This window comes from Sander lucioperca, chromosome 7, assembly GCF_008315115.2.
Source record: "Sander lucioperca isolate FBNREF2018 chromosome 7, SLUC_FBN_1.2, whole genome shotgun sequence".
NCBI classification, from domain to species: domain Eukaryota; kingdom Metazoa; phylum Chordata; class Actinopteri; order Perciformes; family Percidae; genus Sander; species Sander lucioperca.
In genome coordinates this window covers 29,112,528-29,126,865 of record NC_050179.1, presented here as the reverse complement: position 1 = coordinate 29,126,865, position 14,338 = coordinate 29,112,528, and positions in this window count along the sequence as shown.

Here is a 14,338-nt window from a genome sequence, read left to right as displayed (position 1 = left end):
ATGTGTCCTTTGACAAATTCCAACCTATTCAGTACATGTTTTTTTTTCAGCAATGGGACTTTGCGGGGGCTTCTAGCTGATAGCTTAGCTTTACATAGCCTTCTTCTGATCCTAACAGTACTCACAGGTAACTTTAAGTCTTCTTTGATTTTCCTGGAGCTGATATCATTGGTTGAGCCTTTCCCATTTTGGCTATTCTTCGATTCTATATACTATTATTCTATATATATATATATAAAATATTAATTCTGGTGTGCTGCCTTCAGACAGAGAGGAGTCTGAATTAGTTTCAAATGTTATATCAATGAAAACTGAGCAGAGCTCCATTACAGTCACAATTTCCAAATATAAAGTCTCTTCCAGCCATTGCTCTCATGCACACTTTATAGACTACCCATAAACAGTAACAGCCTATCAAAACTATAATTGTATGGGTCCAGTTTGGTCTCACTGCTATTAGTCTTCTTTCTCTCAATAAATACCCAAATCCTGGATCAGAATCCAAACCAGAAAACTCCGGAACTCTGCTGGAAACAAATTCCACCCAGAGGTCTCTTTGTTAAAGTCAAACTGTCCTGCCAAATATCTATAAATATCCTGCTGGATGTTCAGGCCATGGATCTGACACCAGGCCCCCCAGGTTTTACTTATTGGTAATTTATGATGTTGCGACCGAGGTGTAGGTTATCTGGCAACTATCCTCTCCCTGGGAAAATAAAGGAAAATCTTAAACCGCTTGAAAAAAAAAGTTGTTTTGACATCACATCACATTTATTAGTTATTTCCTGCAGTTCCAGGTTGTTGTTTTTTGGTGTTAATCTCAGAATGAAAAGCTTCCTTCCAAAGTAAACTACAGCATGTTGTAACGACTTGCGTTACACATCTACAACCATAGCTCAGCTGGTCCAAACGAAAGGGATGGATAACAGAATCAACTCCACAGGGAGGTATCCGTGTCATCTCTGCTGGACTACTGAGCAGCATATTTAACGAGTCAGAGGAGATGAGGGGCTTTGCCCGGTTTCATTTATCTCCCACAGTCAGGGGGGGTTGCCCCCCCCATGGCTCCCTTGGCACAGTCAGCAGGCAGCTGGTACAGCGGGCAGTGGTGCAGGGTGCGGCTGCTCTGCTGCACAACACATTCTGGCTTCATCTTACGAAGGCCGTGTTCTGCTGCTCTCACATTCCCAAGCAACCCGTTCTCACTCCCAACTCGTAAAATCCTGATGCTTGGTCAGTGATTCTCAGCGTCAGATACCGACGAAAAAATCCCCCTTCAGCGTCTGTATGCAACAGCTCTGCGGCGCTTTAAGATGACGTAGTATTAAGAGAGAAAGTGGTAGAGAGTAGTATGAAGACCGAAAATCCGCGTAGTGAGGTTGGTTGGCGGAGGTGGATGGGTCAAACAACAAAGGACCTTTACCCAGGAGACCGGGGTTCATGTCCCGTTATTAACCTTTAACTTTTATTTATCCAGGTAAGTCGATTGAGAACATATTCTCATTTGCAACGACGACATTCATATCTGGAAGCTGAGCACTGGAGCGGTTGGGGTTAAGGGCCGTGTGTGTGTGTGTGTGTGTGTGTGTGTGTGTATGTGTATGTGTGTGTGTGTGTGTGTGTGTGTGTGTGTGTGTGTGTGTGTGTGTGTGACTACTGTGATATGTCATTTGCTATCAGGTCTCTCTCTTTCCCACTTTCGTTTTTATTTTTAATCAACAAACTGTACACATTAGGAGAGCAACATACACATATGGTCAATTAATATATACTAAATATATACTTGCTGTCCCAGCATGAACACATACACAAAACAAAAACAGACAAAACAAACAATAAAACAAAACACATCAGACACAAGACACAAAATGTCCTTTACCTGGTCACTTGCTCTTAAAAGTAAAAAATAGAGGAGACTCTGGACAGTCCTATTTTGTGCCTCTCTCTTGTGGAAATAATTGGGATGTCCAACAGATACAGCAGCTTGTGGAGATACATAAATCAATTCAACCAAATCAATACAAATATCAACAAAAGAAAAGTGTTCTGAAAAAGTATTTCCATTCTACTTGGTCAAATCCTTCTTCTGCAAATCATTTCCGGCTCCGCGCAGAGCTTTCTCCGTAGCCTACGTAAGTGGCCTGATGTTTATACTTGTGTGTTTGTCATGATTGTGAGTTCTGTTATGTTCTGTTTCCTGTTTTATTTTGAAGTCTGTCTTGTCTCCCTTGTCTTGTTTAATTTACTTCCTGTCTTGTGTTTCCCGCCTTTTTTAATTGTTCTCCCAGCCCTAATGTGTTTCACCTGTTCCCCAGCCTAGTGTCACCTGTTGCTTGTTTCCTCATTTGTTTTGTGTATTTAGTCTCTGTGTTTTCCTTTGTGTCTTGTGGGAGCATTACCTCTGTCTTGTCGTTCTGTGTCTAGCATGTGTTGCTGCCTACTGGTTTTGTCTGGAACTATATCTTGTAAGTTTTTTGCTCTGCCAGTCGCCTGGATAGTGATGGGCGAATGAAGCCTTGTGAAGCCTCTGAAGCTTTTTCCTGATTGTATCGCAAAATGATCCGAAGCATCAAAGCATCAAAAACAACACAGTGACATCTGGTGGTCAGTCAGCAGAAATGACAGCGGCTATGACCTTGACACATTCGAACGAAGCTACAACATGAACATAGGCGAGACAGAATGGGCACATGCATATGGCATGACATGACTGAACTTGAATTAAATGACATGAACAGGACATGACTGAATTAAAAATATAAAGCCTATGTTTGAATATAACATAATATAATAATATAAATTACTGTGATCAGGATTTGAATGTAAGTATGTTTAATTAGGCTACATATGGATTCAATAAACTGCAGCAACAATTCCATCTTCTACCGCTAGGTAGAATTATGTACAGGTGTATGTAAGTAGGCTAATTTCCATTAAAAGGCTAATCAAATAAATTAGAAGCCACACTCATAAACCCTGCGATGTTCCAGTGAATTCTAACGGGCCGTTGGTAAGCACGCAGCGACATGAATCCATGAATCCAGCCAACCCTTCCGGAGTTTCAGTGACGTTCGAAGCTTCGGACGTCATCAGTCAAGTGCTTATTTCAATTCGATACAAGCTCCAACACTGCTTCGAACCAGTGTGCTTTGCGGGAGTGATACAAGCTTCGGTGCCTTGGTGTCAAACGTCCCATCACTACGCCTGGACACTCTTTGTTGTAAATATTTTGTCGTTAATAAATTCTGAGCTGCATTTGGATCCAAGCCTCACCTCTTTATCCACCAGAGGATCGTGACAGTGTTGGTGTGTGCGTCGATCTCTTTAAGAGAATAGCAGGGACATGCATGTGTGTGTGTGCATGGGGAGTGTGTGGTAGAGTGAGTGAGAGAGTGACGGTGATTATCTTCAGAGTGAGTAGTGACTCTAGAGTAATAGTGAGAGAACCAAAGTGTCTCCCCTGTTCTTTCTGACCACAGTGGGAAATCTGGAGCAGGAGAAGTTAACCCTCTCCTTGATTTCATGTTGTTTATGGAGAAGGAGAACCGAGAAGAAATGAGTCGGGGGAAATGCAGCGCTACCAAGCCACGGCCGAGCGACGTGCGTCGCATGTCGCAGCGCCGTGTAGTTACATTTTTTGAGAGGTGCACGTCAGGGTACGGTGTAGGGTTGGGCGTAGGGTCCGTGCCTCCACGTACCTATGGTGTAGATTTAACGCAGAAGCATAAATCCTGCTTTTTTTTTTAATCTCCGATAACTTTTGACCTTCTGACATTTGACTTTTGAGTAGAACGGTTTTGCTGGTTAAAAATAAAACAATCTGCCATGCCATATCGTGGGATCACAAAAACAAAGTGTCTTCAGGAATACTTGCTTAATAAACAAATGACTTGCAATCCCATGCAGTGACCTCAGTCTGTTTCAAGGCCTGACATATTGACCATCTGCAGACTAAGTGTGTGTGGTTGGATCTGTGCTGGTTTAGGCCCAGGTTTGGAGCAGGCCAAACCCCAGCTTCTAAATCAGTCGCTGACCAGGGTCTGAGCATGTAGTCTGCAGCCAGCGGGCATGACCAGACAAAAGTGGTTGCAAACCCTAGCGATGCTGAAGCAGCACTTTTTAATCACATCTCCAACTGTTGGGGTTATAATTAAACCATAGAGCCGTGGATTATTTAGAAATCCAATTCCTGCTTTGCAGAGGGTCCAGAAATATCACCAGCAATAACTTCTCATTAATGATCGTAATGATATATGATAAGTGGGTGGGGTTGTTTTCATTTCATTTTTCTTTTGCAGGTTTGTTTATACATCTTGATTGGCTTTTCTACGTTAAAGCTTGGACTGGTACCTTAAGCATTGTGTCGAATGAGGCCAAATAAATTAGAGTAGATTAATACTCCTACATAAACAATCAGGAATATGCAACAATATACCTACAGTAATACAGACATGAAAAAGACCTTTGTTTGACTGAGCAACCCGGTCGCTCAAAAAGCTGTATTACAAAGAATGGCTTACTTTCCTAAATCCAATCCAATTTTTAATCTTGCTTTCCATAATATTTGTGCATGGTAACTAAAGTATGGTTAATGTCAGGGAAAGATTTTATGGCAACTATGGTTAGAGCAATTGTGAAAAATGGGCTTCGTAGCCCACGCCCACACAGGCTGGTGGCGACAAGGACACACTGAGGTTGGGTGGTGATGGGGTGAGTCACAGCAAACAGCAAACGTGGATTGTGGCGAAAAGTGCAGATTTATTTACAGTGCTATAAAATACGTGATCTGGCACACTGCCAACAAAAAAAGACTTCAGAAAAAAACAAACAAAAATAAACCCACAGGTTTCTCAGTTTAAATAGCACAAGCAAATATTCTCTATCTCAATAATTCTCTGTATACAACCTCTCAGCATGTTGACACTCTCCAGACTCCCACCCTGAGGGCAGAAAACCCTCGCTTTAAATAAAGCCCTTCAATTAAGCTAATTGGTAGAAACCAACGTGACAGGGTGTTTTGCTATGTATAGTGATTCAGCAGATATTCTATCACACACATACATTGAAATATAGTTCATCATACATTTCAGTACTAATAATAATAATATTATTTACCTATAATTAAATAATAATTACGTTGCAAATACAGCCAATTTTGTATTGCGACAATAGCTTCCCCCGCTCAAATCAACACTTTCCCCTGTCCCAAACAGGGAATAAACTAGCCATTGTCATGGGGCTCGTGTTCCTTGGGGAAACAAAGTGATGCATGACCAGGAATATATATATATATATATATATATATTACACATGAATTCAATTATACATAATTAGTACAAAATGTAGTTACAGGCGTAGGACCATTAGATGTTGCTTTATTGTGCGCTTTAGCAATCTGAGCTGGAAGTGAGTTCCATGCAACCATGCCTCGATACGATACTCTATGTTGCTTTGATTGCTCTGGATTTAGGAACTGTGTAAAGACCTCCGATCCATCGACAGTGTAGACAGGGACCCGCACGCACTTATATTCCCTAATAACTTGCATGGAAATAAAACAAAGATACGGTCTTAACCCTCCTAAAGTCTCCTTTAGCGTCAGATCTAAGCGCGCTGGGTCGGGATGATTGTCGTCACTTTTGACGCAGTTAGGGTTAAGGAACGATGGTGGGTGGGCTGATAAAAGGTGCGTTTACGTGACACACAGAACAAGAACGGGACAGCTGGGTTTAGGAAAAGAAAAACGCGACAGTTAGGTTTAGGAAAAGATCGTGGGTAGGGTTATAAAATGCACGTTTCTGTGACATGCGGGACATGAACCCCGGTCTCCGGGGTGAAAGTCCTGTGTTGTCCTGTGTTGTTTTTACTATTTCAGTCATATATTACAGTACTTTTGTGAACCCAAGACTTTTGGAACGTCATTTCAAACACCAAAACAATTGAGTTTAGGTTTGTTTTCACAAGAGATTTGAGAAATTTAAAAAGCGGACATAGACTTTTTAGCTTTAGGGCCAAATTATCTTTTTACACATTGCTCTGGAAGAATTTTGGGCCCACTACAGAAAGCTGAGTTTGTTCTGAACATTGTGATATGAAACACATGGGTATCTGGTTATATGCAAATATCATTAAAATGTGAAGTTATGAAGCAATGTAAAAATGTCCTTAGACCTCAGAGGGTTAAGACTGGTCTCCTGCATGAAAGTCAGTCCATCACCCCACCCCATTGGCATCGAAAGTTGGCATTGGATAAAATTCAAGCATTGGGGAATAGTCCAATATGGGCATAATTCATTGGGACACTGGGCTGGACTCAGAGTATTTTGTTTGTTTACATGAATAGAAATCTGAGCCTGAATAAAAAATTTGACTGAGAAACTGTCTCCATCATGGGACATATATCAGCAGAAATTCAATAGATGAAGCCTAATAGTGGCAAACTGCCTTCAAAATTCAACAGCGCAGACAAGAGCCATTGACTCAATACTAAATAAATCATTTACCACTAGGCAAATAAGCTGTGTAATTCAATGACACACTTTGACAGCAGATGGATGATACTGTACACTGGGTACTTCAGTTTCAGCTTTTCTCTGCAAATCGAGCTCCAGCGATCAGCCAGTGCCCATGTGCTTCTCCCTGTGCCTGCCTCAGCTTGTTTTGCTTTCTTCATTAAAGGGATCTTTGCTCCATATGTGCCTTTAACAACTCCCCACTTTCTACAGTAAAACCTCAGGCTAGCTGGTTCTAATTTGTCATCCCTTACACGTTATTAACCGTACGAGCCTTAAAGTGGATCTGGTACGACGGGGGGGAGGGAGTGGGCGTCAAGTGGGTTGCTGGGAGGAGGATGACACCAAAGGCATCTAATAAGCACTTGGTTTATTTTGCTATGCATGTGGTAGGGCTTAGTAAGAAGGACACATGTTTGTTGAGTCATCCCTTAAAGGACTAAGTCAAGTTTTACGGAGTTTGTCATTTTGGTCAGCTGTTAAAAGGTAGGGATGGGTATTGTTTAAACATTGTCGTTACCAATACCGTGACTTTGATACCAGTTCTTGGACCCTACTATTTTCGATACCAATTTTATAATATCCATTTTAACAAAAAGAAATAACAATATTACAGCAGAAATCCTTTATTTATTTTTCAGTTCCTACTACGAAAACCCCATCTTGTGCGTAACGTAGAGTCACAGCCAATCACAGACATTATTAGATCTTGGTAGAAACACGCTGCAGGCTTATTGGCTCACTGACCCTGATGAGATGTACTCCTTTAGGTATTGAAATTTGGTATTGAATGACAAAGCATTTTTCAACAATCGATACTAAGGAGGCAATTCGGTCGGTGCCTAAAAAGTATTGAATTCTGTACCCAGCCCTATTAAAGGGACAATCAATGATATTGACTCTTAACTAACTAATGACAAACAGCAGGAACAACAACAACAACAACAACAACACAGCGAACCCAAAGCCCCCCGTTCCACCCCAACATAACCAACTATCTTAATATATTCGTAGCTAAACTGTGCTGTAAGGTCGAATGCTTTGTCAGAAAACCAAGCCCATTTGCTGTATACACTGGAGAGGAGCACAACAACAGTCAGCCATTTACAGTACACCTTTAGTCATGTTTCTATTAAAATGTTCGGATCTTTCAAGCAAATTTATGTAATTTCAGCAATGTAAAATGTGACTCACTGCATGTTTCCATTGCCTACATTTATGTGAATATATTCAAGAGAAAGTGACACATTACATAATTAATAGAGAACCAGTGACTCTGATAGATCATGGCTTTTCTGTATCCAGGTGGATGGAAATGTTCTGTTTGTGTATATTGTGCTTGACAGTTTGGCATTGAAAGTAGTGGTTGGAAGTCCATTCAGTACTTCCAATCTTCAGAAATGAAATTGCATTATTTTGTCTTTTTCTGCTCTGTAAATCACAATCCCTGTGTTGTTCCAGAAAAAAATGAGAATTGTATGTTTTATATTTTTTTATTTCAGGATGGCACCCCCTACATTTGCATTAATTCATCTGAATACAGTTAGCCTTTGTTTTCATATGGCCAATCACATCTTTGCATTAAGCAGTGTGGTCAGCGTTCTATCATAGGCAGAGCAGATGGTCACACTGAGCCAGACAGCAGCCTGCAACACAACATATTAGCTGTCCTGCTAAAGTCTTTTTGTCTAACCTTTAAACATGACTTGTCCTGCAGCTTAGCTTGCTAAACGAGCGACCACAGCACAGAGAAAAAGTGCACGGCTAACATCCGCTGGAGGGCCAGATAGAAAATCAGCTGCTCAGCTGCAGCATATTAAACAACATTAAATTATTGTAAACCTAACTCCAGATGTCACTTTGGGTCAGTTTAGACTGTGTAAGGTGTGGCCCTTATTTTTCAATATCACTGCTAACAACACACTGTCTGCTCATGGCTTGAAAGCTACAGAGCGAGTTTGTTAACATTACAACAACATGACTCGGCGGAGAGAGACACAGAGACACGCAAGCGTGTTGAAAGCGTTTCCAGGCAAAATGGAATAGGAAAAGATGTTTAAATGTCATTTTGACACAAATACATGTTAATAAATGACATGTTGATGTTTGAAAGTCTCTAGGTTTTAATATAAATGCAGATATAAATGTAATAAAAAAAAAAATTCTGTCAATACAGAACGAAATATTCTGTAGCCTATTTTGCCGTCAATACTGCAGACGTTGACTTTGCTGTAATCAAATCAGTATATATTTATGTTTAAAATGGCATTTCATTTTATCAATGGGAAACATACATGTATACAGACAAGGCTAGCAGCAGCAGCGCCACGTCAGACACGTTTCTGGTGTGTGAAGACATAGAAAAATCCACGCAGCTGATACGCAACAGAAACGCCACGCTCACGCCACGTTCACAACACGCTCATGCCACGATCATGCCACGCAGCCAGTGTGAGGCCGGCCTTAGTATCAGCTGGAGTGATTTACACAGCTGGACTGTTTACACAATGTTATCGTTGAGCACTGTGGATGCTAACATTGTTAGTTATAGTTATAGTTATAGTTATAGTTATAGTTATGGTTATTGTTATCGTTCCTGGTGTGGACGGGCCTTAAGTCTAGGATGACTTAATGTTATTTCAGTTGGACTTATCCCATCTTTTAAGAGCTTATAGGGACTGGCCTACAGTATTGACCATCTACTATATCTTGTGACTTCTTCAGGTAGAGTGAAAAAGAGCTTAGCATTTTGAAATGTCCCACACCTTTGAAACAATATATTGCCATTAACAATATTGGGGACATTGGGATCATATAGAATATCACAGTATCTTGAAAAGTAAGGGTGGAGGTTGGGCATGGGCGATGGATGTGTAGAACATCAGACTTTCAAACAGGAGACAGGAGTGTGTCCTGCCCTGACCTCCAATTAATGTTTATGAACACTAAGCAGTGTCTTCCCTTAATCTTAATCAAGTGTTTTAGTTGCCCAACCTTAGTTGCAAAGAAACTCCCACACACTGTCTAACTTGCAGAATTAAAGCAGCCATATTATGCTCATTTTCAGGTTCATAATTGTATTTTAAGGTTGTACCAGAATAGGTTTACATGGTTTAATTTTCAAAAAACACCATATTTTTGTTGTATTGCACTGCTCTCTCTCACTGCTGCAGAACCTCTTTTCTTTTTTATTATTATTAATAATAATAATAATAATAATAATAACATAATATATTATTAATATACAGTCTATGCTCCCATCTCATGCCCTCCTGGCTGGTGCTGCCCCGAGCTTCGGCTTTTCAAAATAAAAGCCTGCGTCTGGTCCGCTATATCTTTGTACTTTGGTGTTTTTGGATGTTTGTGAATTCAAAAGTACGACAATCATGCTAATAAATATAATAACTTTTTCAGCAGATTTCTTACTTACAACACGATGGAGTTAGCAAAGTAGTTTTGTGTTTAAGGAAATAGTATACTAGCTTCTGTTATTTTTCTGTATTTGCATGTGTTGTCAAATTAATGAAGTTGTTTTTCTTTTTGCATTGCTTCTTTTTTCGGGGTTTGTGTGCTTTTCTTTTTGCATCGTTTTTTATTTGCAGCGCATTTATGTATTTGGCTGTGTTGTGGTATTTGCAGTGCGTTTGCTGAATGCTGCACATATGTTGTCAAATTAATGAAGTTGTTTTCTTAATTTGCTTGTGTTTTCTTAAGCTGCAGGGCGTTTGCCCCTGTCGGCCACCGTACATTCTCACTCCCATCGCATTAAATATGGGCGCTTGGTCATGTGCCTTTGGCATTTGTTATTGATACTAAAAGTCTCCTTTAGCCTCATATCTAAAATTGGCGCGTCCCTTTTAGACGCTCTGGGTCGGGACGTACGTTTAACTGACATGTAGCACAAGAACGGGACAGTTAGGTTTAGGAAAAGATCGTGGGTGGGGTTTCAGTGACACGCAAGACAAGAACAGGACACAAACCCCGGTCTCCTGGGGAAAAGTCCTGTTTTGTTTGACCCATCCACCCCCCCAACCAACCTCCCTACGCGGCATTTCAGTATTTCCTACTACTCTCTACCGTTGTCTCTCTTCATACTACGTCATCTTACAGCGCCGCGGTCAAGCGGCTGCTCTGCCTGGTGCGTTCTATACAGACGGTGAAGGGTGATTTTTGCGTCGGTATGTGACGCTGAGAACCACTGACCAACCATCAATATTTGACGAGATGGGAGAACTCTGAGCATCATTTTGTCTCTTCAGAAACCTATGGGTGATGTCACAGAGCCTACGTTCATATTCTATACAGTCTATGGCAGGGATCTTCAACAGGTGGTCTGGGACCCCTAGGGGGTCCTCAGAGTCAATGCAGGGGGGCCTCCAAATTACTGTGAATTTTTGAAAGTTTTTTCAAAAATGTAAAAAGTCTTAACATGAATCCAACATATTATTAGCAAATATAAATCCCCACTGTTTACTGGCCTATAGGTAAGGTAGTCACTAAGGCCATCCACAGATATGTGCCACATGTATGTTTAACAATAAACCATGATTTATAAAATCATGCCAATAATTATTACAGCTATTTGAATAGCTTAGTATTCTGTGCAAAAACACATGTATAAAGGCTTTAGGCCGCCCTACAAGTTATTGTAGGCCCAGTTTAATATGCAACTTAATTCTATACAATATATTTAGTAGGGGCTCCCTGATCCATCTCTCTTTCAGATAAGGGGTCCTTGGGTAAAAAACGTTGAAGACCCCTGGTGTATGGTATAGACACTAGCCAACAACTTCATTATAGTTCTAAATAATTCATTATGTTCTCATCCTGCTGTAAGCTAATTTAATGTTGAGATTTAATTACCTAATTTAAACGTATGGATGCAAACACTGCAGCGATAGCTCTGTGCTGGAGTTTTACTGTATTGGCCACAGTTGGTACTGCTGGTCACAACAGGCTCCGTGATCCAGAAACACTTTTCAACACACCCTAACCCTAACCCAAAGAAACACATGAGTTTTAACTAATGCAGTTTTATAAGTTAACTAACAGGAAACAGAATATATGTATATGTAATTGTTGTATTATTCCACTTCTGTCTAATAGTTGAATATTTAGAAGAAAAAAAATGGTATCGTAAAATGCTATGAAAATCCATATGATGTATATAGTTTAGTTGTTGCAGATGATATGCTGAGCAGACTAGGATTCTGGTGGATGCCTCTGTCTGCAGGATGTGGAGCTGAAAGGGGCAAGTGTCCAGCTCACACCGAAGCTAAATGACCTAACCAGAACTCCATAGAGCCTATAATTTATTTGACGAGGATGTCAGCAGTACTTCAGTATTTGAAAAGAAAACAACATGGAGGGTGGAGCGAGCGACTAATTATAGAAGAGTGAGAAAACCACACAACCACCAGAGGCCTGGGGTGAAGACTCAGTATTTTACATGGATCAGCCTCACTTTGCATTGTTGGAGACAGTTAAAGGGTAACTACCCTTTTTTCAACCTGGCCCCTATTTTCTTTTATTCATTTCTTTTCTATTTTTCAGCCACAGACCGGGCTACAACCCTATGGGGCAAATGTGCATCGTCAATTTTGTCCACTAAAAGTTCTGGTTTTGCCGCTGACAGACTCAGATTAATATTCAAAGTGTCTGACAACATTATTGAAAGGATCCCTTCAGAGATATGCCTTTTTAAAAACCTATTTAATACCTTTCTGTTTAACCAGAAACATCTCTGAGGTTGCTAGCACTACATTTACCAGACTCCATTTTAAAAACAATACTTTTAGCGTGTATAGAGCCAACATATTTTCACATGTAAATTGGTAAACTATGTAACTAAGCTAGGCTAATCACCTCCTGACTTCAGCTCTGTACTTAATGCACAGACAAGAGATTGACATAGCCCCAAAATGTTGAATTATTCCTTTCAAATCAGTTTGCCATTGCTTTACCCTCAGGATGAATAGTTTCCCACTGAAGTCTATTTAGGTTAGGACTGGATCAGTATACAAAGTGGATTTTTTTTTCCATGGGAAAGTGAATATATTTTAAAAGAAATCAAAAGCAAAAAGTGAAGACACATTTAAAAAAAAAAATCAGGATTGGATAAATATGTCTGGTCATTAACCAAAGTATTGAAATACTCCAAAGTACAGAAAAAAGTCAGGGGTTCACCAAAGTACTAAAAATTCTTACCGTGGGGAAAACTGGATTACGTTGGGCCCCAGACCCAAGCCTCATGTATTTTGTGTAGCAAGTACTTTACAAGTGAATTTAGCTGACATGCAGCAAACCTGTGGCATAGTACAGTTAGTTTTCGTGTCTAGAAATACTGGTTGGTTACTAGAACTCTGGCCAAATTGGATGGGGAAACGTGGTTGGGTCAGAGCTAGTCGACAAAATTCCACTTCAGGGATTGCTCTGGTGCTGCTGGAAATTCTGCCCAATGTCCTTTTTTTCGGCCGGATGTCCGTTACCTTCCTCTTTCTTTGTGTTGGCGTTCTAACCTCCGGTGGATTTCTGAAGATTTCTCCTCAGATCTCTGCAGCGTAAATCCAGACAGCTAGCTAGACTATCTGTCCAATCTGAGTTTTCTGTTGCACGACTAAAACTACTTTTGAATGTACACATGTTCCACCAAAGCAAGTTCCTTCCTGAGACTATTTTGCAGAGGCACCGTGGCTCCGTCTGGCGCTCAGCGCCGCCCACAACGATTGTGATTGGTTTAAATAAATGCCAATAAACCAGAGCATGTTTTTCTCCCATCCCAGGATGCAGTGTGGACTAGTCAGACCTTCCTCCGCAACGCTGTGGCCCACAGATTATTTTTGTCCCAGGCCCCCCTAGTGGATTAATCACACCCTGCCTGAGCGCATCCCAAAATATCTGTACCATGGCAGGTTCATAGCAATCCATCCAACAGTTGTTGAGAAAGAAAGAAAGAAAGAAAGAAAGAAAGAAAGATGAGCAAAAATGTGTACATAAAAAAGAGGCAGAGGAGATCACAAGTAAAGTGATGTACTGTAGAACCTGAACCTCAGCATGGCCTTATTAGAGTCCTGCAGGCCTCTGTGCCTCTTTGAACAAGTGTAGCCCGTGACTACTCTACTGTATAATAACACGGTGCTGAGGGAGAGAGGCTGTAATTTGGATATTTAAAAGCCACAGCTGCTTGATATTGTGGTAACAGAGGAAAAGATGAAAACCCATTGAAGTTCTCTGGAAGGTGGCTTGTGTTCTGTGAGTACTTGAACTGTTCATCTCATTTGGTTTCACTGAGGCTGAGTAAAGGCAAATTAATGAAAAAGAGAAAGAGTGATGATCTCTTTGTGGCCTGTTCAGCACCAGCCTGCCGGGCTGTGGAAAAGCTGGTGCTCATTAGACTTGCCAGTGTATTCACAGATGGAAAAAGGTTGTTTAAAGGTGCAGTGTCTAACGCTAATAAAAAAATTACTTCATTCCATATTTGCTGAAACTGTCAAAATATACTAACAGAAGTACATCAGAGTGCTTTTGGTCGTTCAGCGTTCTCTGTAACAGCATCTAAAGACTGGAATATGTTGCCAATGCAGATAAGAGAAGTAAATACTTATTGTTCTTTTACTGGTCAGCTGAAGAACTAGCTTATTGATAATCAGACATGTGGACATTATACTGCGGACTGCCTGTAGACTTTTGCTGCCTGCCTGCAGGTTTGTCTTGTTTTGTTGCTTGCTGTCCTTTGTGTTGTGTTCGTTACTTGTTGTTGTGCATTGTGCCTGTTTGATTGTTGGTCTGTGTATGTTGCTTTTACGTGTTGACTCTATGAAGTCATT